General features: G+C 41.6%; 1 protein-coding gene and 2 long non-coding RNA genes across 6 annotated transcripts in view; all 3 read right to left on the bottom strand.

Moving 5' to 3' along the window:
- The window catches only part of LOC124861406 (NACHT, LRR and PYD domains-containing protein 4-like), a 328,592-nt gene that overhangs the window by 211,162 nt on the left and 92,611 nt on the right, over nt 1-24,819 (bottom strand). The window lies entirely within an intron of this gene.
- Nucleotides 4,306-9,335, bottom strand: LOC124861537. Its single transcript, XR_007036659.1, has 3 exons — nt 7,882-9,335; nt 4,494-4,590; nt 4,306-4,417 (listed from the first exon to the last, which is right to left on the bottom strand). It is a non-coding gene; the product is annotated as an uncharacterized LOC124861537 (long non-coding RNA).
- LOC124861514 lies at nt 13,502-23,133 on the bottom strand. Of its 4 annotated transcripts, XR_007036633.1 has the most exons (4): nt 23,108-23,133; nt 16,731-16,774; nt 16,547-16,653; nt 13,502-16,282 (listed from the first exon to the last, which is right to left on the bottom strand). It is a non-coding gene; the product is annotated as an uncharacterized LOC124861514 (long non-coding RNA). The 4 variants fall into 4 exon arrangements; XR_007036632.1 differs by having other exon boundaries at nt 16,547-16,774; nt 23,108-23,127; XR_007036631.1 differs by lacking the exon at nt 23,108-23,133 and having other exon boundaries at nt 16,731-17,378.

Genomic DNA, 24,819 nt, shown 5'->3' with positions numbered 1-24,819 from the left:
AGTACTTCAGGAAGAGATTCAGAGATGAGGAGCAGGCAAGCAGGATCTTCTCCCACATGAAGACATCAAGAAGCCTCCACATCATGTGCCACATCCCAGTCTTCTGCTGGATCACTGCTACGGTTCTGGAGGATGTGTTGGAGGCCAGAGAGGGAGGAGAGCTGCCCAGCACCTTGACTGAGATGTTCATCCACTTCCTGGTGGTTCAGACCAAAGTGAAGAAGGTCAAGTATGATGGAGGATCTGAGACAGATCCACCCTGGAGTCCAGAGAGCAGGAAGATGATTGAGTCTCTGGGAAAACTGGCTTTTGATCAGCTGCAGAAAGGAAACCTGATCTTCTATTAATCAGACCTGACAGAGTGTGGCATCGATAACAGAGCAGCCTCAGTGTACTCAGGAATGTTCACACAGATCTTTAGAGAGGAGAGAGGGCTGTACCAGGACAAGGTGTTCTGCTTCGTCCATCTGAGTGTTCAGGAGTTTCTGGCTGCTCTTCATGTCCATCTGACCTTCATCAAGGATGGAGTTAATTTGCTACAAAAGTGCGATACAAGCTCCCCAAAATCTGAAATTCAAGCTAAAAAATTAAAACATTTCTATCAAATTGCTGTGGACAAGGTGTTACAGAGCCCGAATGGACACCTGGACTTTTTCCTCCGCTTTCTTCTGTGCCTTTCCCCGCACACCAATCAGACTCTCCTGAGAGGCTTTTCAAAGCAAACAGAAAGTGCCTTAGAGACCAATCAGGTAACAGTTCAGTTCATCAAGAAGAAGATCAATGAGAACCTGTCTGCAGAGAAAAGCATCAACCTGTTCCACTGTCTGAATGAACTGAATGATTGTTCTCTGGTCCAGAAGATCCAACAGTCTCTGAGTTCAGGAAGTCTCTCCTCAGATAAACTGTCTCCTGCTCAGTGGTCAGCTCTGGTCTTCATCTTACTGTCATCAGGAGAAGATCTGGATGTGTTTGATCTGGAGAAATACTCTGCTTCAGAGGAGGCTCTTCTCAAGCTGCTGCCAGTGGTCAAAGCTTCAAACAAAGTTTTGTAAGTATACTCCATTAGGACAAATTTATTTAATAATTTACTGCAGTTGTCTCACCTTTCTCTATTCAGACTAGGAGGCTGTAACCTTTCAGAGAGAAGCTGTGAAGCTTTATTTTCAGTTCTCAGCTCACCATCATGTCAAGTGAGAGAGCTGGACCTTTGTGAAAACATCCTCCAGAATTCTGGAGTGAAGCTTCTGTCCTTTGGGCTTACCAGTCCACACTGTAGACTGGAAATCCTCAGGCCAGTCACTCCGGTCACCTGTTTATTGTTAGCAAACTGTCCTTCAGCTGCAGTGGAGGCCCTGACATTTGTTTTAAGTCACCCTCAGGTTATCACATTTGGAAATAATGTTTTTCACTTGTTTTTCTTTTACACATTTTCAGACTAAGTAACTATAACCTCTCAGGAGACAGTTTTAAACCCCTGTCTTCAGTTCTCATGTCACCATCATGTCAAGTGAGAGAGCTGGACCTGAGTAACAATAATCTGCAGGATTCAGGACTCAAGCTAGTGGTTCCTGCTCTGAGGAGTCCGCACTGCAAACTGGAAAATCTTAGGTCAGACCAAGTTTTTGTTTTACTCCTTGTCTTGCAATTATCTTAAACATTGAACAAACCTTTGGGTTGTTGCCACATGTTGATAAGTTGGTCCTCTATCTCTGACATCCACCAAACTTTCTGGTGCATCATGTCAGATGTTTTTTCTTCTTTTTTCTCTCTGTATTTCCATCTCCTTGATGTTTGATTGACTACACGTCACATTCATCAGGCCGCGTGCTCGTTGTCCTCGAGGAACACCCCACACAATCCAACATGTTGAATATCTTTATTTAAAGTCAGAACTGTTCCGACGTCCTTCCTCACAGACTAGATCACTGTTAAGTCATCACACATAGCAGGAATGTCTCATAAGATTATGTTTAAAATCCATTATAATAATCGGGATGTCCTTAAAAGTTTTGAAGGGAAAGATCGGGTCAAATATAGGCCTAATTATCTTGCCGTGTGAACCAGGCATTAGATTTCTGGTTACTCTCCTCACCTCTAGCTACGTCACTAGGTGGAGAACGACCATGTTTTAACCAACAATGCTCCAGGCAGACACACACCTACAGTTTGTGTTAAACAGAGACTTCACAAACTTTATTGTTTTAATTTTATTCTCTATCTGCTGTTGGACCAGTTGTTCGCTACTATACCTCCCAGTGTCATCTGCTACTATATACCAAAGGATGGTGTGCAACCACAACTCCCAGAAGGAATTGTAGCTGATAAGAAGGGGTGTCGCTGCTCTGATGTCACAGTGGGCTATATAAGGACATGGGAGATGCCCCACCTTTGCTTTTTCTCCAGCTGGAAACCGAGACGCGGTTACCATGCAACAGAGGCGCATCATTATGGAGAAGAAACTGCACATGGGTTTTCATTAATTCTCCCCACTGGCCAAACCCATGAGAAGAGTTTTCTGAAATAAGAAGACCAGTAGACTTTACTTTATCGATCGAAGGCGTGGATTTAACTTGTAACCCAAGAAAAACCCACAGAGGTATTCCCAACAAACAAAAATCTTCCTCTTTGTTTTTGTTCCAGTCGACTGCTGACGGTCTATCATATTTTCCCATTTTGCCAAAGGAAGAAGGCCGGCCGTCTTTGAGTTTGTTACTGACACATAACAAACCCCCCTTCCCTCTTCCCCTGCTCCAGAGAAGATGACACCAAGTAATCTAATTTTGTTTTATTTCTATTAGAAATAGCTTGGGCAGGATAGAGTAGGATTTTAGGGCGATTTAGAATCACCACCTATAGTCCAATGTGTTCCAAGTTAAATGTGCATGAAATGTCTTATTGAAACTTTGGTTGCTGTTGGACTCCGAAAGCTGCCGCGCTTGTAAGCTGTGCGTGTCTCACTGTGTTTGAACACCTGAGCTCAGACTCAGGTGAACTTAAAGTTGTACTGCTAGACCCTCATGGTGGAATACAAAACATAGAAATTTGTCTTAATCAGATTTTATTATGTTTCAGGGTTCTGACATGCATTGCATTGCTTTAGAGTTTCTGATTCTTATTTCATGAAGCAGTTTCATCTGTCTTGTTTAATACTATAAGATGTTTTTATTGAATTTTATTCCATCAGAATTGTTCTTATTCATTTTGATCTCTGTCTCTTCAGATTGAAGAACTGTAACCTCTCAGAGAGAAGCTGTGAAGTTCTGGCCTCAGTTCTCAGCTCCCAGTCCTCTAATCTGAGAGAGATGGACCTGAGTAACAACAAGCTGTAGGATTCTGGATTGGAGCTGCTGTCTTCTGGACTGAAGAGTCCAAACTGCAAACTGGAAACTCTCAGGTCTGAACAGCATTAATGACTTAATAACTGTGAACATCATTTAGTTTCTGATTCTAACACAACTTTTTTTCTACCTGAAAACATGCAGAATGTTTATGTGCAGAACTAAGTGCTCAATGCAATGTTCTGTAGGGTAACTTTAAAAAGTGACACCAAAACAAATGAGTGAGAACTGCCAGTTATAACTAAACTCTGCTATTTGTAACAGAGTTCTGTCCCCTTTAAGGTTTCTCCTGCAGCTACAGTGGAAAAAGGACTGAATGAGAACTTTGTCAGTCTACCTATTTCAACAGCAATAAGGTTCATAGCTGCTCTGCACTGAACTGAATTCCTCTCCTGAAACATCAAGCTGAATGTAAACATCACTGGTTCTGGAGAAAAATCATCTGAGGTCCAAATAGCTCCCTGTAGCATCCAATCAGCCCAAACTCTGTTCATATCATAAAATACAAGTTGGAGGAATCTCTCTCATTGAGAATTTTACCAACATCTGTTCATGCTGCATTCAGGTACAGCTGGGATTCTGGGCTGTTGAAATATCAAAACTCTAAAGTGATTGAAACTTTTTAATTCTCAAATATGGGCCCAGTCATCAGAAATGTTGAACCCATTTCCAAGTGTTTCTGATTATGTATAATCTATCCAGCCACTGGATATGCCTGCTTATACTACTTTATTCATTGAAACAAATTCAAGTAGGTGTCCAGTCAATTATATACTTTCTACTTTTTAAGTTTTAGAACATAATAAAATATAATTTCAGAAATTGAAATAGATTCTTTTTTTACTGCTGACTGAAAACAACAAAACCTTTTTGTGAAGCAAACTGAAAACATACCAAATTGATTTTTGTTTACCGTCCCTCCCTTAATATAAATACTGCAACTTTAATCATGACTTGTTCTGTAACAGGTTGAACAAAGGACCTGAAATTTCAGCCGGAAACAACAGGTGAATATTAAGAGGTTCATTGAAATCTGTTGTTGTTGTTCGTCAGAAAACCAGCAGCAGGATCTGGAATCTCTGAGGGCAGATAGATCGGTTAGTGGCTGAACAGAGAACTGAGAATAACATTAAGCTCAGAGAAAAAGCCACTAACCTTCTCAGAACCCGTGGGAGAGCGAGGATGCTGATTTCCGGCTCCGGCTGTAAACGGGAATCTTTGGTCTGACGTCATGATCAGATCCAGTACTGGGCTGACGGATCCGGGGGTAAGGCAGAGGGTGACAGTCAGGAGGCAGAAACAAGGTGGATGTCCAGAGATCAGAAGCCAGGGAGATATCCAACGAGTGCAAAGCAGAGCAGAGAAATCCATGGGGGCAAAAACAAGATCAAGATCAGGCAGACAGGCTAGGAAAAACGCTGGACATTTACCACACAAGGCTTTCAATTATCTGGCGCTGTTTGTCAGCCAGAGAGCAGCACAGGGAACAGGTGTGTAGGATTCAATAGAGTGTAGGTCAGAGAATCTGGATGCTGTTCATAGGGGAACAGTCAACAGGGGTTACATTATTATAGAATAATATTATTTGAAAAGTTTGCTAAGATATGCCATAAGTGTATCTAGTCACCCAGCAAAATTAAAAGGAACCGTTTTGAATCTGTAAGTTACTTTATTAAGCAGACAGCAGCTAATTGCCTCAATACAGGCTGACACTCATGGTAACACTGAAACTAAAAACTGACATAATCATCACTTTAACATTGGGCTAACGTTAGTATTAAGCTAACACCTCACTGGAGACATGTCATGTGCCAGCCTGCTTCAAGTCCTCCACCATCGTCCCTGTTCCCAAGAAGCCAAGGACCACAGGGCTTAATGACTTCAGACCCGTCGCCCTGACCTCTGTGGTGATGAAGTCCTTTGAGCGCCTTGTGCTCTCACACCTAAAAGACATCACCGACCCCCTCCTTGACCCCCTGCAGTTTGCCTACAGAGCCAACAGGTCTGTAGATGATGCAGTCAACCTAGCCCTTCACTTCATCCTCCGGCACCTGGACTCCACAGGAACCTATGCCAGGATCCTGTTTGTGGATTTCAGCTCTGCCTTCAACACCATCGTCCCAGTTCTGCTACAGGAGAAGCTCTCCCAGCTGAGTGTGCCCGACTCCACCTGCAGGTGGATCACTGACTTCCTGTCTGACAGGAAGCAGTGCGTGAGGCTGGGGAAGCACGTCTCTGACTCCCTGACCATCAGCACCGGTTCCCCCCAAGGCTGTGTTCTCTCTCCTCTGCTCTTCTCCCTGTACACCAACAGCTGCACCTCCAGTCACCAGTCTGTCAAGCTTCTGAAGTTTGCGGACGACACCACCCTGATCGGACTCATCTCTGATGGTGATGAGTCTGCGTACAGATGGGAGGTGGACCATCTGTTGGACTGGTGCAGCCAGAACAACCTTGAGCTCAACGCTCTAAAGACAGTGGAGATGGTTGTGAACTTCAGGCAGAACCCAGCCCCACCTGCCCCCATCACCCTCTGTGACTCCACAATTGACACTGTGGAATCTTTCCGCTTCCTGGGAACCATCATCTCCCAGGATCTCAAGTGGGAGCCAAACATCAGGTCCCTCATCAAGAAAGCCCAGCAGAGGATGTTCTTCCTGCGGCAGCTGAAGAAATTCAACCTGCCAAAGACTATGATGGTGCACTTCTACACAGCCATCATTGAGCCCATCCTCACCTCCTCCATCACCATCTGGTACGCCGCTGCTACAGCCAAGGATAAGGGCAGGCTACAGCGTGTCATTCGGTCTGCTGAGAAGGTGATTGGCTGCAGTCTACTGTCGCTCCAGGAACTGTACACCTCCAGGACCCTGAAGCGGGCAGGGAAGATTCTGGCTGATCCCTCCCACCCCGGTCACAGACTCTTTGAGACTCTCCCTTCTGGCAGGAGGCTGCGGTCCATCCGGACCAAAACCTCACGCCACAAGAACAGTTTTTTCCCATCTGCCACCAGCCTGGTTAACAAAGCCCGGAAACCACCCTGACACTGTCCCTTTCCCCCACACCCCCCCTTTTTTTGCTGACAGGACACTTGTAACTTGTAACTCTATGTGTTACATTAACGCTCAGCTTGGACTCCTGCTTTACTTGCACTGCTTTACTTGCACAATGATCACCTGCACTGTTGTATTGCTCTTGCATCTTATACTGCTCTATATTTACTCTCACTCACTTAAAACTGTGCACATATATTTATATTATATTGTAGATATGTTTATACTGTTTAATTTGTACTGTATTGCACCGACTACGCCAAAACAAATTCCTTGTATGTCCAAAAACGTACTTGGCAATAAAGCTTTTCTGATTCTGATTCTGATTCTGATTCTTAGAAAGACAATATTGTCAAATGTAGCATTACATCTCGTTCCTAACACACTCACCACTACGCTCGCTGTAAATGATGTTGCTTTCAGAAAAATGCAGTTTAGACCCATTGCTGTTTCTAGGGATTTTAAGAAGCCTCAATCTTTTTAAAAGCCCTGGTTTAGGAAGCCCAGAATGCGTTTCAATGTAAATTTATCTTGGGTAATTTCACTTTCTCAGGGCTTTACTTTCACGGTACTCTGATCTAGTAAAAATCACATTTTTACTAGACAATTTTCTTGTTGTGCTGTAGATATCTGACAAGAGTTTGTCTGATGATAATAAAAGTAAAATAAGTGTTAATCAGTGTTTAGTAGTTATTAAGGTTGTAAAGCAACAACTCTGGCCTGGTGCATGTTGGTATAAAATTAAATGTAAACTAATGTTTTAAACTTTTCCAACTCATGGATCCAGTAAACCTTAAGCATTAATAGAAGGTTTTAATTAACTGTATAACTCTAAAGCTGCTCATCATCTACTATCATTTATCAGTTGAAGCAAAAAATAAGTTATTAGTAGCTAAAAATCTTTTAAAAATAGTAAAGGCCATCTGCTGGACTGAAGGTGTAGTGCAGTTTTATTTAAAGTCTAAAGTCTTTTGTTTCATTTTGTCTCTCAGACTTAGATCCTGTAACCTCTCAGGGAGAACTTGTGAAGTTCTGTCATCCGTTCGTAGCTCCCAGTCCTGCTGTCTGAGAGAGGTTGACCTGCAGAACAACAGCCTACAAGATTCAGGGGAGAAGTTGCCATCTGGTTCAGACTGTACACTGGAAATATTCAAGTGAAGATTCATCAAACTGGTTCTTCTGGGTTTTAATGAGGAACAGTATTCTCTGTTTCACAAATTAAAATGGTTTAAATGCTAAGTTGATGATTTTCTGGTAAATCCTTCTGAGTCGTTAGTTTCTCAGCTGGAACAGACAGCAGTTAGTTCATCATCTGTGTCATTTTCTTATTTAGAATCATGTGGGACCAAGATCAAACGCTGCCCTGGTCCCTCTGACAGACTCTGGTTTTATGGAACGTCTCTTTAAGTTCACTTTTCTAACCAAACACTTCATTTCTGACTACTTACAGAACATTGACTCTTTTGGACCTTATAGAACCATCTACTCACCAATTCCTGGAAAGTCTGTAGACTCAAGCTGGCCTCCAGAGATACACCTCACTTCAAAGAACAAAGCAGGAGGACACAGATGGTGACAAAGCAAAGACAAGAGAACCTGCTGGAGTCAGAACCGGACCCATTGAACAAACACACTATGATCCAGTTTCCAGTGGATGATGGTTGTTGGTTCCCCAATTTCTGGACATCAAACTGGATCATCTGTGTCCAGAGTAAAGTTACAGCAGAACATCAGAGATTTTAACCTTGTCTGCTTCTCTGAGACATGGAGAACCCTAGTGGTTCTGGACCTCACCATGATACGGTCCAATTGTTTTACCCTGCACTGGGTGGACAGAACAGTAAAGGCAGGAACATCACCAGGTGGTGGAGTGTGTGTCATATCTAATAACAGATGGTTTGATGGTGAGAACATCAGGACTTTCCCATTCTGATTTAGCACATCTGGAGCATCTGTTCATCAGTTGACCTGCTCTGACTATCCTTCTGGATCAGAACGTTTCCATCAGTAACTAACACAGCTGTCTATATTCCACCTCAGGCAGATAAAGATCTAGCTTTGACTGCACTACATGATGAGCTCAGTGAAGATCAGAACAGTCTCCTGGATGCTGCTCCTATCATAGCAGAGGACTTTAATAGTTCAAGTCTCAGACAGGTCAGGACTCTTTGATGAAGATCTTCGAGCAGATGAAGCTGCTGCAGCTCATCTTGTCCAGAAAGCAGAGCTGATAGATGCTGAAAAACCTGCTTGATTGTCTCTCATATCATCAATCAGCTTCAGTCTCAGTGTGGATGCTGGACTAAATAAACCTTGATGATGTGAGTGTTCTTCAAACTGGAGATGAAGAACCAGACTGGATGGTGTCCTCCTCCTGCCTGATTCAAAAAGATGAAATGAAAAGAATGAGTTCAAACTGGGCTGAAACATGACAACTACAGGACAGAACTTTAGAGACGCTCCATTCAAATGGATGAGTCCAAATGTTGGACAGTTGTCTTCTGAGTGAAGAAGAACCGAGCCATGTAATGTCTGCTGTGGCAGAACCTTCAGTAATGAGACAAGAAAAGCCAGCTTGGTTGATTTGGACTCTTTAATGTAAAAAGTAGGAAATGAAGAGAATTGGGTCCAGAGGCCCGGCTGACTGCAGCTTGGCTGACCCAGACATGAGCCAAGGTTCCTCAGTCATGAGCAGCTTTATACAGCATAGTTCATTGTTAGCAACTGACAGACAGTACAGGCTGCGTCATGTTGTCTTGGTTGATTCTGCTCTATCAGTCTGGTTCCTCCCACAATGGACCAGACAACGTATGCAGCAGGTCACAGAGTCCAAATGACCCAGATCCAGTTCTTCCAGCAGCATGTCAGAGTGGAATCTGATCTGATCTATTACAATGTCCATGTTTGCTGCTGAAAGAGACTGATGGTCTGACCCTCCTCCTCCTTTCAGGAAGCCTGATGGAGTCCGATGGTTGAAACCAGGTCTGAGGAAGTGTAAGTGTGTTTTTCATTTGATTCATGACAACAAAGCAGCTCACATTCAACCATCTTCAAACTGTCCATCACTCATTCACACGTCTCACTACCAGAACAATCTGAAGACGTTAATCTTGGATGACATGTCATGTGACTCTGAAGAGAGCGTCTGTTAGCAGATTTTCCTCCACACTCAGAGCAGCTCAAAGATTTGTTGACAGTGTTTCTGCCTGATCCTGGAGTCCTGCTCTCCTTCCAATCCTCCTCACTGTCTTCAGTTTCAGAGTCTGATAAGTGTTTAAGCTCAGATTTATGATGGTTCACATCATCCTCTTCATCATCCTCACTGTCTTCAGTCTCTGAATAGTTGGAAGTGCCTCCATGAGTATTTAGATCTGGGTTCCTGCTGGATTCTGCGGTTCCACAGTCCTCTACTTTAATTTCTGCTTTTATCTGGTCAGTTGAGATGCTTCTTGGAAGATCTCTGTCTTCTGTTTTGTGTTGATGAAGCTGAGAGAGCAGAGGTTTCTCTTCATCCCTGGAAGATCTCTATCTTCTTTTTGCTGTTGATGACTCTGAGGGAGTAGAGGTTTCTCCTCATACTCTTCACATTTTATATGAACAACAGTTGACGGAAACCTGGTATCATCAGTCTCGGCCTTCACATTCAGTAGTTCTCCATCCTGCCTGGCCCAGATTCTTTCACTGTTCTGCTTTACATGGAGGAGCTGCAGCTCCTGCTGGTTCAAATCAGGACTCTGTTCTTCTTGAGCCTCTTCTTTAAAATCTGCAGACATCATTGAAACACATTACATGTATTGTGAACAACTTTATCCAGACAATGTTACAAAGATGATAAAGATTAGAACTAAAAAAGAAAAACTTGAGTGTAAATATATTGTGTCATGGTATAAATACAAAATTTTTATAATAAAAACAGAACAGTATACAATGATATAGTTGTTTTTCTTTAAAGCGAAAGAAGAACAGTTATTGCATTGCTGGTTTAAAATAGAGTATATTTATTATTTTTGTACACAATAGATAAAGCCTCTTTTGCTATTTTTAAAGATTTCCAATCATTTTTTCCTTAAGTATGACCAAGATGGCACCGCAGATGGTCGCCTCGGCGTGTTGGTGCACATTGTTTTGTTTTGTGCTTTAAAACGGTCTTCTGTGATGGTACCAGGAGCTCTCTCACCAGAGAAGAACTCTGCTACACCAGAGGAGTTATTTCTGACTTTTCTGCCTACTGCTCTGGAATTTTTGGACATTCTGGTCAAAGGTGCGCTCACCTTTGTTCACGCGGTGAAACGCTGGAAGAGAGGGAAACAGGATGGGGTGCTGGTACGCCTTTGTCAGCGTGGACTACAAACACCGTTACCTGGAATATTTCTCTCTAACTCACTTCCCAACAAATTTGAGGAACTACAACTGCTGTTGGAGAAAAACAGGGACTTTTATTCATCGGCAGTTTTGTGCTTCACGGAGACGTGGCTCTGTGGATTAATACCGGACTCTGCGCTGCAGCTGGCAGGATTCCAGCTCTACAGAGCGGACAGAGTCACGGAACTCTCCGGCAAAGCGAAAGGTGGAGGAATCTGTTTCTACCTCAACAGTGGTTGGTGCAACGACGTGACAGTGATTCAGCAGCACTGTTCTTCAGACCTGGAAGCCTTCATCATAAACTGTAAGCCTTTCTATTCCCCCCGTGAGTTCGCTTCGTTCATCCTGGTCGTTGTTTACATCCCGCCGCAAGCTAACGTGCAGGTCGCACAGCGCATGCTCGCCGACCAGGTACTGAGTGTGGAGCGGACCAACCCGGACTCCTTAGTTATCGTCGTTGGCGACTTTAACAAAGGTAATCTGACCCACGAACTCCCCAAATATAGACAGTTTATAAAATGTCCGACCAGAGAGGACAACATTCTGGATCACTGTTACACCACCATCAGAGACGCTTATCACGCCGTCCCACGTGCTGCACTGGGCCAATCCGACCACATCATGGTCCACCTTATTCCTGCATACAGGCAGAAACTAAAGCTCTGCAAACCTGTTGTGAGGACGTCAAGGAAGTGGAGCAGTGAGGCTGTGGAGAATCTCCAGGCGTGTTTAGGCTGTACAGACTGGGATGTGTTCAGGACTACTACCAACAGTCTGGACGAGTACACAGAGGCTGTGACTTCCTACATCAGCTTCTGTGAGGACAGCTGTGTACCATCATGCACCAGGGAGAAAGTTTAATGATTTATCATCGTCTCATTTCCAACAAGCCAACATAAAAACCTGGTATTTTAACAGTGGTGTGGAGACTTGAGGGTCACTGTAGATGTTAGGTTTTTATTTTTATTAAACTAGATGTTTTGGACAAAACCTTGAGCTGAAACACTGGAGCCAAGTTTTTGTTTCTTTACGTAATTGAAAAACAAATTGTGCTCATTAATTTCACATTTTACTCAATATAAATAATGTAATTTATACTATAGTATTTATTTAAACACAGTGGATCCTTTCTCAGTTTCCTCTTTGATCCATTCTAAGACATGTTTTTTTTTTCTGCTTTGTTAAGCAGCATTTCAGTTTATTTTGGTCTAATTAACTAGATTTACCATTAATCACTGGGAATGGGTGTAGAGATTGGGGTTTGCTGGGGGGAGGGGGATCTTTGGGTTGTAATCTGCTAATCGGCCACTAGATGCTGCTGCATCTTACTGTACTCACTGCATCTTTAAAGTATATTTTGTTTTTCACCAATATTTTTCTAACTAGACATGAACAAACTATGTTGTAGTGAAGACATTATGCAGCAAATAAATCTCATTTATATCATATCTGTGAAATTATTTAAAGATAATGATTTTTACTGAACAGCAGCGTTATAATGGTACAAAAACTAAGATGTTTTTCTGGTTTCAACATGTTTGTCTCCAGGTTAAAGTTTATTCCAGATTGTTTGCTGGCAGATAAAAACCAAAGAGGCAGGTTAGATATAAATCACATTTCCCTTCACTCTGTAGGTGTGTGATGAGCACCAGCTTCTTATTTATAACGTAGTTTATTCCACAGGATCTTCATGTGTGTTTTATATTTAACCCCTTCACAACACTAGTGTTTGCTGAGGTTATTATTTACAGTTTTACCCACTTTGGGTCGACCTTGTAGAAAAACAGTAACAGAACATTTATGGAGAAACATTTGTTTTTTATACAGAACTAGATCTCTTTGCTTCTCAGCTGGTTGGTTGGTCATGTCATTTGAGGCGCTGTGCTGTGGACCCGATGATCCTGGGTTCAAACCCTACCACCTCCAGTCCTTCATAAACAAGTTCAAACTCAGCATTCCAACTTTCAGCAAAAGAAAAACCAAAAGCCCAACAATTAGTGTCATGACAGATTGAGTAAGTACACCTATGATGCTACGGCAAGGGGGAGCCAGGACGACAGGTTAGTGAGGGGATGTATCATCATCCCCATCATTTTAGAGGACTTTAACCTTCAGGGCAGCTGACCTGAAAGATTACGACTGGACATAGGGTGACCACATCCTGCCCCAGCTGAATCTATGTACTAATGTGCTCTCTGTAAATAATAATGTGTGAAGGGTCTTGTGGTGTGGACTGTTCGCGACCGTAAGTCACCAGTGGTGCAGCGTCTGGTTCAAATCTCCACTATTCACTAGGCCTGGATCATCCTAAAAGCTTAGCTGTTATATACTCTCTAATCCCTGAAAGATATAGAAAAAAAAACACATACATACATGGTTGTTTGTGCTTAACGTTGTAAATCATTCTCCCTAAAACAACTTAACATGCCCATTGCTGCTAGTTATTCCTTCTCCATCTGTGTTCAATTATGTAGCGTCAATTTGTCAACGTCTCTGCAACATAGTTCTTATTTATTAAACTAAAATTTTTTTTATTTTATTGTAGTGTGCTGTTAGTTAACAGTCACACTACTACTACTACTACTACTACAACAACAACAACAATACAGCTGGTTGTCATCCTAAAACATACTAATTTGTCCTACAACCACCTAGTAAGTTGGCAGCTGTCTTTTAGTTTGTCGAAAAATTCTATCTTAACTGTGTAATACATGTAAGGTAGGAGATAATGGTTGTTAGATCCAGTTAAAAGGTTCTTGTTTCCAGATGTATAACACCCACCAATCATCTCTCTGGAATACAGGGAGGAGACACAGACCAATCCCTTACCCACTACAACTGGACAGGTTTTTGATGATCCAGTAAGGGCCAACTGATTCAACTTCTAGATGTGCTTTGAATGCCAGACCTTGGCAACGCCTAAGAGCTCTCTCTACATCTTGGGCAAACCATTATGCAGGACTAGATCTTCTCTCCAGGTTGTAGCTCAGGCAGGACTTGAACCCAGGAACTCCACCACTGGCATCTTCTGGTCACAGACAGTTCCTCCACACCATCAGGTCTGCTCCCCTCTCATCTCTCTTCTCTTGGTGCTTTTCAACTTTTCACTTTCATCCCTGAACTGATCAAAATACAGACTCTGAGGTTCTTCACAACAAATCAGCTCCTAAATGGTTCCTAATGAGATATTGAACCCAGACTTTCTTGAATCTCCACCCTACAGTCCATCATGTTGAGCTATTGACTCACACTGGTTCAACTCTTTGAAATATTGTTCAAAGTTCTCTGAAATTATTCAGTTTTGGTTTTTAAAAACATGGACCTTCTTAGTCTTGATCCCTTGACCTCCATGTTGCTGATCTCTGATCAAACACCTTGAGCTATCCAACCAGACAGTTTATTGTTGTATTCTGAAGCCTTTCAGTCATGACCTCTGACTCAATGTGATGGATGGAGCTGACAGCAGCTGGTTTATCAACTAATGTGAATTTTCTTTCAACTTTACAAACTAATGTCAAGTTGAACATAGTCTCAACATAATTTATGGTAAAGATCTATTAAAACAAGCTCTTTGTATAGTTGAGGACTTGAACTAGGACACTAGATGTTCTCAGTACTTTAGTCTATCACACTGAGCTGTTGGCTCATTCAGTTTTTATGTCTTTTTCTGGACTTTTATCTTTTTATTTCCACAGTTGGACTGAAGTTAATGTCACCACAGACTTTGATCCCATGCTGTCTGAGCTTTATTCCCTCCCTTCCTCCCCTTCTATTATGTTCTCACACATTGAAATCATGCTGGGGTTTGGTTATCTGCTGGCTTTCAGCACAGGTGACATCCAGTTCAACAGTGTTTGGCTCCAGCTGGAAAACATGGTTGAACTTTCTGAAGGTAAATGTGAATTTGTATCCAGTAACAGGTCATTTCTATATCAGCAGCCAAGGAATCATTTTATGTGTGTTTACTGTAACCTTCTGTTTTCATTTGCTTTTATTCATGCTGTCGTTTTTTACAGCTCTCACTTTTAGAGCAGTGGGTGGAAATTTGTTGCTGTTGTGTTATTTGACTTGTTTTATTTTCAGTCTAAATATTTGATTAAAAACACATCATGAAAAATGAACATGACACACTGAGTTCTTTCCTTCAGCATTTCATCTTGTTTTAGTCGTGTTAAATGTATTTGTCAGTGTTTGGTTTCTTTATCCTCCAATTCTTAATAAAATGAGTTATTGAGTCAGAAAGCTGGACGTTGCTTCTTAAAACTATTTGAAGGAAAACAAGGAAATAAAAACAGACATTTCTTTTTTCAAAGATTTAACAAAGTAGTCAAATAACACTGAATGCAGTTATTTCATCTTTAAGTTTGAAGCAGAACCTGTGGAAGTATCTGTGCTCCCTCTAGTGGACAGATTAGTTGTGGCAGAAGGTAACTGAGTTGGGACGCTGCACAGATATGATCATTCTTGATCAGTGTCTCCATGAATCAGATGTTTTCTCTGTTTCATACCCTGTCTGTCCTTCCTCCAGTTTCCTGCGTTTAAACCCTGACACAGTTGGTTTTAGATGAAGCCCATGCAGTTCATACTAACCAACACCTTGATCTACCAGGTCACACATGATACATGAAACATGGTTCAAACTTTCCACTCTGAGATCATCATCTCCAACAACAGGTCGACACTCTTGTGTCTCAAACTTTTTATGGATCCATTTCCTTGTCAGCTTGTTGGTCCTCAGGAACCTTCAGAGAACCGACCCTACAGACTACAGGAGATCTTCTAACAGACGGAGCTATTTGATCACAGCTAAAACACTTTCCAACTATGACCAGTCTTCGTTTTCACTAATGCTCTTCATCATGGAAGAGTTTTGAAGCAATCTGAGCTAATCTGCCAGATGATGTCTTTTATCCTAGAAATATTTAGCTTCAAACATTTAACAAGCTCAAAGTGTGAAGTAGCAGGGATGCCACATGTAGTGCATATTATTTTACACAGTTTATCAGGAAAAACATGAATGCATGATGCATGTTTATATCAGCAGACTCTGCAGCCTGGAGAGGAAAATAAAGAGTTGGTTTAAAGTTTAGGAACAAAACCAAATAAAAGGACAGTTAAAGTTAAATTAGTTCAACATGATTTAAAATAAAGTTTTCTTTTTGACAATCACACTTCAAGAATCACAACAAAATGAAACATAAAACTGGGAAATACTGAGATCAACACAAAACTAAATCTTTCTCAGAGGAACAAAACAGCCACTGAGAAAAACTTCTTCTATGAACACAAAACATGACTCATGTTACATGTTTCCAGTCCTCAGTTGTTCTGTCCTCTGTTCCTTGAACACAACATCAGATGCTTCATAATGATCCAGGTCATCCTGTTGAGTCTCTAATACGCACAGAGGTCAGGAAAGTTCATCTCATAGATCGGCGTCCAACGACGAGACGATTGTCCAGATGGAGACGGAGGAGGACGAACAATCAGATCAAAGACCTGATCTAGTTTGGACTGAAGCAATGAGGTCTGTGGAGAAGACAGAACCATCAGTTAGTTTGATGGTTTGACATGTTTCCATCCAGAACCACTAGAACTGTACATCTGTTTGCTCACAAAGATTCCAGTCTGACCAAGATCTTCCAAAAAGGTTCATTTTTAGATTGAGGTTCTGGTACCAACTGATGACCTGATTACAGTAAATCAGAACCACAAACAGTTTTACACTCAGATAAACCTTCACCTTAGAAACCAAACACAATTACTCCAGGTTTACTTCAGTAAGTGTCTCACCCTGGATCCACAGAGAGCTGCTATTTCCTCAGAAGGAGCCGTCTGAAACCTCTCCACCACCTGCATCCTCTTCCTCCTTTCCTCCTCCTCCACAGGTCCTCTATCCTCTAAAAGAAAGACAACGTCTCTAAGAAATGCAGAAACAAATCATGACAACATGCATGTAGGAGATGAAACATTTTACCAATGGTGTTCTCCAGCGTCTCAAAGATGATCAGTCTGAGGTTTCTGCAGAGCACAAAGTGAAACATCAGTAAATGTGGAGATGAACGGTTAAACTTAGACACACAGAACCAAACCTGAGGATCAGAACTGGACTCATGGTCTATGGCTGTCTGGAGAGAGACGATGTCTGAGATACTTATCTTCCTGGACAGACGATCTTCATCTGACACCAAACCAAAGTCTGAGAACTACAAATCCCAGGGCAGACTTTGACTCTGGTGATGTTTTGTGTCAGGAATGCTTAACATTAACACTCAATAAAAAGTTCTTCTAAACTGATATCTGTAAAAACTTTGACTTTAGGTTCTAACGTGTGTTAAAGAGTGTTTTTCTCCATCAGCTGAGGTGTAGAAGGTGTGTTGAGGCGTCCACACGTGTTTCAGGAAGTAAATATCCTGACCGTCTCTACCAGGATCAGTCTAATAAAGGCCCAAACATTAAAGTCACATGTTTGAATTATTCTCCAGAGCTCTTGGAAAGTCTAACAAGAAGAAATGGTGACTGACTGAAGTTTTTATCAAGGACATTAGTTAACTTTGTTCATATTAGTTCATATTAGTTGCTGCAATTTTAAATTATATTTGTTTTTTTCCTTGGCCCCAGAAACCATGATAATTTCCTCTCATCCTAAGATGTTTTATTGTTTAAAGTTTATGATGGTATTTAGTTATGAAATATATCTTTTTATTATCTGATTTTAAATAAGTCCTAATTTTAGGGTCCTGGAAAGGAAGACCAGCTGTTAAACATCCACCAAGAGGAGCAGTTTTTATTGAGACAACCTATTTCAGAACTTATGTAAATATAATATATGTTAAAAAACAACCTTCACTTTCTTTGCTCAGCTTCATCTGATCTTGCATAATGTAGCTGCTGTTGCATCTTTGGCTTTCTGGTCGTCACGGTTTAAACCTTCCAGCAATTCATAAGAAATCTCATCTCTTCTGATCAGATGTCAGAATTTAACAATAAGTGGACAAAAGCTGTGAAAAAGGAACAACTCTGTATGGATCGGGACTAAAGGATGTCTTTTTAGTTGCAGTCTGCTTATGAAATAAATAACATGAATGAAAACACTGTCAAGTTCAACACTGTGAGTTAAATAATATTGTCAGACATAAAACGTGAATAAATCATAGTGAAAAAACGCTCAGCTGCTCTTGTTTGTGGTTGGCCATGTTTGTTTCCTCTTTGCCTTCTCAGAAAGCTGCTCAGCAGCTCTGATTCTGATCATTATTTTTAGCTGCTTGGTTGAATGCAAATGTTAAGAGACGTTTTATGTTCCATAGACATGTGGAGACTGACTATATGTGACGTATTGTGTTTGAGATGTTAATTTCTCTTTATGAATATTGATCCTGGTGGCATCAAAACTCTGATCAGTTGTTCATGCAGCTAATTATACATTATATTTACTTTAAGAGTTGGTTCCTTATTTGGCATCTAATGGAAAATGTCAGAATGATCCAGGTTAGTTAGAGAACAGAGAGAGTCACAAATACATGGAAGCTTTCAGAGCTTTGGATCCTCACAGTGAGACCTTCTTGGACTCAGGTAAAGTCAAACCATTCCTGGATTTAACAAAGACTCCAATAAATGAGGCAGAGTTTCCAGCTGCTCATCAGTTATTTTGAAGTCATAGAGCTGTCCAGGGTGCTGAAACTCTGTAGAGCTGCTTCTAATTCACACTTACTGAGAAAACATTGATTTCATGCTAAAGGAGGAAGAGGAGTTAGGAAATAAAAGTAGAAGCAACAACAGATCAACAATGGCTTCATCAGCCAATCAGGAGCTAGAAACCAGTTAGCTGCTCACTTAGACCCTCTGGTGGACACAGTGTGTAACTACAAGCAAAGTAAAGTTACACAGGTAATATATAGTTAGCATTTCCTGTTAGTTATTTCAAAATAAATCACCGGTAACTGGATTTATCTGTATTATATATATTTGTGTATTTACATTGGAAATTACATATGTTGTATCAGAGAGTGTTAAAAAGTCAAAATGCCCTGATGACAAAAGATCTTCTCAGCTGCTCCATTCTTGAGTACAGCGAGCAGAAACTCCAACTATTGCTGCAGCTACTCTTCTGACCAGCCAGAAGACTGAGAAGAGGGTTTCTGTTGTTGTCTATTATTGCTCTGAGAGTAAATTAGAACCAGAGATAATCACTACATATCAGCTGCTGTGTTAAACTCTGTATTATTAGGATGTGTTTATGTTCAGACTGAATTAAACCCTGCAGTGAATCTTATTCATGTTTAACAACATTAATTTAAGCTAATTTTATCTCACTTCATAAACGTTAAAATTATAACAAAGAAAGAAAAACAATCCATCCTGTTGAACAATAAATATGATGAATATCTGTAGTTACAACACATCACCACCAGAGGGCAGTGACTAGTTATATTGAAACAAAACGGTTAAACTTTATATTTTTCATTAAATACTTTCTGATTACATCTATTGATATAACCCTGTAAATAACAATCTACATATTTTATACATGTATGTTATTAGAGATGGACATTCATTAATAATCATAGAGACAGATATAGAGATACACATAATAATAATTTATACTACTTTTGATAAAAACTAAATTGAAAAAAATCCTTTTAAATTTACTTCAGCAAAAATCATCCCAGAAATATTAACCATTGTTAATTCTGATAATTAAGGCCTGAAAAAACTACAAACATTATTATTATTATTTTTTTATACTGAAAAATAAATGCTGCAATCAGGGCATTACGCAGGGCAGAAACATCTAATTTATAAAAATAATAAAACATTTTCAGTAAAGTGCAAATATTACACAACTGCACTAAACAAAAATTAAGATTTTAATTATTTTAGCCCTAAACTCGGTCTTGACACTCCCCTCCTGTGGTCGCAGACGGTAATTACACACTACAATCCTTTACATTAGTTTAATAATGAATTTGATTGATGATAAAAATATGAGCGACTTTGAACTGAAAGACAGATGCTGCTGTTTAGCTAGTACTGTATTTACTCTCAATGCTTCTATATCATACTTCCTCAATTCTTGCTTTAATTTTTCTCTACTCATCCTATATTTTTCATACTAAATTACAAAATGCTCTACTGTTTTCAAATCCATTCCACAATCACATCTGCCTGTTGGATGTTTACCCAAGATATGTAAAGTTTTATTTAATCGTGTATGTCCTAATCGTAATCTTGTTATGACTGCCTGTTCTTTTCGATATTCTCCAATTACTTCCATTTTACCTACCGATTTTTGTACCCAAGCCTGTTCAGTCTACACCTAAAGGCAGTGAAGAAATCTTCCATCTACAAGCCGGTTTGGGACGCAGATCTACAGCAATACCTGAGAACTTCAGTCATGATGAAGTAATGTACTGCTCCACATTGCCAAAAAAATCTTTTTGTTGTAACCTGATATCTGGATATACCTTAACATAGTTCACTACCAAAATATTTTCCTTTTTATAAATAGAACTGATGGATCTGGTGGTTAATAATTTATTTTAAAGGTATGTTCAAGACTCCAAGAACTGTATCCAAAGTTGGAAAGCATTTCTGGGGGTTGGCTGATTTACAAAGGAGCAGGTACAATCCAACCTCTACGTTGATAGTTGTAGAAATATTTGGGTCATGTGATCACCATGAAAGCACTGTAATGAGTACTGCCACATTTTGAATAGAATAAAGCTATTAACTTTTTTTGATAGGTGGATGGGGTTCCCACAAGTTAAATATGGTGTCTCCTGAAGACAGTGGTTACACTGGCTCACTGCTAAAGACTGCAAGTGGAAGTGGCAAGACTGTGTTGTACATCGCTCACATCCAGGAAGAGCTAGACACCCAGCCACTGCCCCCTGGATCCAGCTCATTCTCTAGTATGCCAAAGGCGATGTGCCCCTCCTGTCACACCAACTATCTTCTTCAAGTCCTAGCACTTCACGTTGAAAACTGTCAGCTTGCTGAAACTAATGTGCTAGAGGTTTGTACAGTCCCATCACATGGATGATGTTGGGAGTCAGCATTATAAGTAACTTTCCTCATGCAAATCTTAGAAATGACAGCAATTTACTTTTCAGCTTGTTAGTTTTGAAAATGTTTAGATCAGTCAGGAGTTTCATGTGCAACATTTTCAATGTCACTGAAATTGGCTGTCCATCTCTGTGTAACACAAATTAACTTTGTACTTTACACTTGGTACTTTCCTTTATCAGATTCCTGATGAAGACTTGGATTGCACACCACTTTCCACCCCACATATTGATGGAAACGATCAATCAAACTCAGACTCGAGGGTAAAGTTTTTATCCTATCATCTTTTAGACTATTCATAACCAAATAAAAAGAAACAAAAAGATAAATGCAATTAATTCTGTGTGGACAAAATTGCATATATTTTGAGCAGTCTCAAAAAAGAACAAACATGTTCATTGTTAAGGGTTGGATTTATTAATTATTTTTACAGTGGGTACCTGGGGATACCAACTTTTAAGGTAGCCTATTTGAGCCATAGCTGAAAGATGAACAGCAATGAGATGTACGAAATGAAGCAAGATTCATTTTTCTTGCTTTTAAAGTTAGTTGTTTTTTTTTTTCTTCACTTGCTTTTACAGCCTTTAGAGGAAGATGTAGTTATGGTGTCCTCAAATGCAATGGTAATGTGGACTGCAATATTTCAGTGTCTTTTTTGGGGGCATTACTATTTCCAGCTCATAATCATAATGCTCCCTGTTACAGATTCTGTGCCCTATCTGTGGTCAGACATTTTCTCAGAATGAGGTGGAGGAACATGCAAGCGAGTGCAGTGAGAGGTAGTACAGTGTTTTCCTTTCCACTAATTATTTTATATATTTATAGATGACATTAAATGCTTTGTTACTGGCTGAGCTGTGTATCTTATACACTGGCTTTGATCACTATACACATTTTTTTCTATTTGGTTTTGCCACTGTTTGCATAACATTGTAATTGTCATTAAGTCTTGCTAACGTACTTGCTGTACTATGAACAAGTTCACTTAAGGTCAAACTTTTAAAAGTATTGTTTTATATTTTGCTTTTTTTACATTATGTTTTACACTCGCCGGCCACTTAATTAGGTACACCTTGCTAGTACCGGGTTGGACCCCCTTTTGCCTTCAGAACTGCCTTCATCCTTTGTGGCATAGATTCAACGAGGTACTGGAAATATTCCTCAGAGAGTTTGGTCCATATTGACATGATAGCATCGCCTTTCTTCCCCATTCTGATTGAACTGCAGCAGATCATCTTGACCATGTCTACATGTTTAAATGCATTGCGTTGCTGCCATGTGATTGATTAGAAATTTGCGTAACGAGCAGTTGGACAGGTGTACCTAATAAAGTGGCCGGTGAGTATATGGTTTTCACTCTGGAAGTTTGTCATTGCATCAATGCAAGCTTCCTTCCTTCAAAAGAGAAGACTTGCCTTTCCAGGTTTGTATTTATTAGTAGTCTTTGATGCTAAATGCATTGATTCTCAAGATTTTTGACCACATACTCCATATGTAAGTGAATGAACTACCTATATGCTTTGACATTACAGAATAGAAAAATAATGCAGCCTAAGTCACATACCACCAGTGGTGACCCATGATTAAAAAAAACTAAAAAGCATTGAAAAACACAAAACATGACTCACATAGTCATTTTTCTAACAGGTATTTTTCCTCCTATCAGTCTGGATGATATCCTGCAGGCCATAACAGCTGTGGTGAAAACAGATGAAGAATTTCCCATCACTATCTCAAGATCCAACATGGTAGAGCGAGGACTTGCACAGTGGAAGAGGCAAAATCGGGCATTGCTACCAATCAGCTGAGGGTGACATTTATTGGAGAAGCAGGCGTTGATATCGGGGCATTACGGAAAGAATTCCTTACAGGTACACAGTGGAAATGTGACTTAAATTGTGTAGCGTTAAGATGCAATAGAAATGAAAAAAGCTACCTAAATGGAATAACTGTTTGCATTAAAGATATGGTTGCAGGCTTGGAGCAAAGATTATTTAAGGGTGACCAGACTTAATAATCATCACAACCACTGGACATCTGTGGTAAGAATTTGTTTTTATATTTCAAAAATATCTTATATAATAGTTATGTCATAAGCAAAAACCACATGAAGACTGTTGATTGCACACTTATTAGGTGATCTACCCACAAGACAAAAGATCTTTGTTCTTGGATCCACTGGGGGAGTCAAAGCAAGACATCCAGAAATGTTTGCAAATCACAAGCTATGGGTAGATATGAAACGTTAAATTAAGCATTAAATTCAGATGACGGTTCTTATTAATATACCTATATTCGTTCGTTCGTCGTCTTCCACTTATCCAGGACCGGGTCGCGGGGGCAGCAGACTCAGCAGAGACGCCCAGACGTCCCTCTCTCCAGACACCTCCTCCAGCTCCTCCAGGGGAAGCCCAAGGCGTTCCCAGGCCAGCCGAGAGACATAGTCCCTCCAGCGTGTCCTGGGCCGTCCCCTGGGCCTCCTCCCGGTGGGACGTGCCTGGAACACCTCCCGAGGAAGGCGTCCAGGAGTCATCCGGTATAGATGCCCGAGCCACCTCAACTGGCTCCTCTCAATGTGGAGGAGCAGCGGCTCTACTCCGAACTCCTCCCGGATGGCCGAGCTCCTCACCCTATCTCTAAGGGAGTGCCCGGCCACCCTACGGAGGAAGCTCATTTCAGCCGCTTGTATCCGTGATCTCGTTCTTTCGGTCATGACCCAAAGTTCATGGCCATAGGTGAGGGTAGGAACGTAGACCGACCAGTAAATTGAGAGCTTTGCTTTTCGGCTCAGCTCTCTCTTCACCACAATGGACCGGCACAGCACCCCCATTACTGTGGCAGCTGCACCGATCCGTCTGTCGATCTCCCGCTCCATTCTTCCCTCACTCGTGAACAAGACCTCGAGATACTTAAACTCCTCCACTTGAGGCAGGAACTCCCCTCCAACCTGAAGAGGACAAGCCACCATTTTCCGGTCGAGTACCATGGCCTCGGACTTGGAGGAGCTGATCCTCATCCCAGCCGCTTCACACTCGGCTGCGAACCGCCACAGCGCATGCTGTAGGTCTTGGCTAGAGGGGGCCAGCAGGACCACGTCATCCGCAAAAAGAAGAGACGAAATCCACTGGTCCCCAAACCAGACCCCCTCCGGCCCTTGGCTGCGTCTAGAAATCCTGTCCATAAAAGTTATGAACAGGACCGGCGACAAAGGGCAGCCCTGCCGGAGTCCAACATGCACTGGGAACAGGTCCGACTTAGTGCCGGCAATGCGGACCAAACTCCTGCTCCGCTCGTACAGGGACCGGATGGCCCCTAATAAAGGGCCCCCGATTCCATACTCCTGGAGCACCCCCCACAGGGCATCACGAGGGACACAGTCGAATGCCTTCTCCAGGTCCACAAAACACATGTGAACCGGTTGGGCAAACTCCCATGAACCCTCGAGCACCCTGTAGAGGGTATAGAGCTGGTCCAGTGTTCCACGGCTGGGACGAAAACCACACTGTTCCTCCTGAAGCCGAGGTTCGACTATCGGTCGGACTCTCCTCTCCAATACCCTGGCGTAGGCCTTACCAGGGAGGCTGAGGAGTGTGATCCCCCTGTAGTTGGAACACACCCTCCGGTCCCCCTTCTTATAAAGGGGGACCACCACCCCAGTCTGCCAGTCCAGAGGCACTGTCCCCGACCGCCACGCAATGTTGAAGAGGCGTGTCAACCATGACAGCCCTACAACATCCAGACACTTGAGGTACTCAGGGCGGATCTCATCCACCCCCGAAGCCTTGCCACCGCGGAGCTTTTTAACCACCTCGGTGACTTCAGCCTGGGTGATGAAAGAGTCCAACCCCGAGTCCCCAGCCTCTGTTTCCACCACGGAATGCGTGATGGCAGGATTGAGGAGATCCTTGAAGTACTCCTTCCACCGCCCGATAATGTCCTCAGTCGTGGTCAGCAGTCTCCCGCCCCCACTATAAACAGTGTTGGCAAAGCACTGCTTCCCC

The sequence above is a fragment of the Girardinichthys multiradiatus genome, chromosome 24 (assembly GCF_021462225.1).
Source record: "Girardinichthys multiradiatus isolate DD_20200921_A chromosome 24, DD_fGirMul_XY1, whole genome shotgun sequence".
Lineage (NCBI taxonomy): Eukaryota > Metazoa > Chordata > Actinopteri > Cyprinodontiformes > Goodeidae > Girardinichthys > Girardinichthys multiradiatus.
Note: the sequence above shows the minus strand (reverse complement) of the source record. Positions and strands in the feature narration are given on the sequence as shown.